Raw genomic sequence first — 1,574 nt, 5'->3', positions numbered from 1 at the left:
CCGGGGAGGGCGGCCCGTCACTCCTTGAACTCGAAGGCTGCGCCGGTTGGGCCAGGCAGGAGAGCCTCACGGGGGTTGGCCCCGGGGCCGTGGCCCGTACTGACGCTGGCGCCTCCCACGCGGGTGGGAGGTCACACCGACAATTTCGCCGTACCCGTCGAACGGGCCTGGTCACCCGTACGCACGTTCCGCCGAAGCCGGGCGACGTCGATCTCGGTCCCACTCGGTTGGGCCGGCGCGCGGGCGCCGCCACCGACGAGCACGCACACGCTCGGTTGCACGCCGGCAAGTCCATGCGGGTGCCGCACACGCTACGCCTGCGCCGTTGGAAGGGCTTCGCCGTTGGCTTCGTAGGGTGTCTTTGCAGTCCGTCCGAGAGGTGGGGGCACGCACGGCAACACGGCCGGCCTGCCTGCGTGGGACGATGCGGTCCTTTCGTTCAGCGGTTCGGCGGTTTGGCCGGCGCGAGCAGACGCTCGGAGGGAGACGGTGGCGTCAGCCACGCACTCACTCCGCTTCTGCAGTCCGGTCCACTCCGCCCGTTCTAGCTGCTCGTTTGGTCCCTCGCCCGCCAGCAGACCGTTCCGCCGACGGTGCTCCTCCTCCGCAGCGACTTCTGCCTAGCCGCTCTGCCGGGTGCGATGTCACCGGCGTCCGCACCGATCCTCGGCACGGCGCGTGTGCGCACCTGTGGGCCGCCGCCCCGTGCTCCACGTCCGTCTGTGTGTGCCCGCTGTGGGGACCGTCTTCCTCTCGCCTTGGCGACGGCTTGCGGGCTGCGACGTGACCTTGCCACCGCCTTGCAGCATTACATCCGCAGTTGAAACGAAGAGAGCTGCTGCGGGCTTGGGTGCTTGTCCTGGCGGCTTGTCGACGGGACCACGGTGAACGGCCACTGTGTGACTCCGCAGGGAGACGTTCTGGTGCAGTCAGGGGCCTTTTTGTCTCCCGCCGCGGTGAAGCTTTGGTCGCATTCTAGTCACTCTCTTCAAAGCCCGGTGAGGGGTACCTGTTCATGCTCACCATTCCTCCGGCACCCGTGTGCGGAGGGTGGGTGCGAGGTTTAAAGATTCGTTGTCCGCCTGTCGGTCCGGTCTGGTCTCGTGCTGACTTGAGCGAGCGTCCACCGCGTTCGAGAGAATGTGCCTGTCCGCGGGGGCAGCCGCGCTTGCGAGCGTTCCGCCGCGCCCCCTTCCCCAGCCCGCCGAGGTTGGGGCGTGCGGGGTCGGCTTGCGCCCGTAGCGTCGGCCTGTCCTCCGCGGCTTGCACCCGACTCAGTCCGCTGCGGCCTCGCCTCGACTCTCGAGCCTACCGCCAGACGGTGACACCAGAGAACTCTGCCTCTGGCTGTTGCGGGGCGTGACGGCGCGTGGCGGGCCCCGGCCCCTCACCCACGCCGGCACTCAACGCCTGCGAGCGCCCTGATTCCTCCTTTTTTTCGCTTGATTGTCGCTCGAGTGCGTGCGCCTCCGGGCTCACGCCGTGGTACGCGCCAGGCTGGGGCTCCACCGTCACGTCGGCGGGGGAGCGTTTTGCGCGTCCCAGGATCGGGCAACCGATCCGAAACCCGATAC

Source organism: Mustelus asterias, unplaced genomic scaffold (assembly GCF_964213995.1).
Source record: "Mustelus asterias unplaced genomic scaffold, sMusAst1.hap1.1 HAP1_SCAFFOLD_3214, whole genome shotgun sequence".
NCBI lineage: Eukaryota > Metazoa > Chordata > Chondrichthyes > Carcharhiniformes > Triakidae > Mustelus > Mustelus asterias.
Note: the sequence above shows the minus strand (reverse complement) of the source record.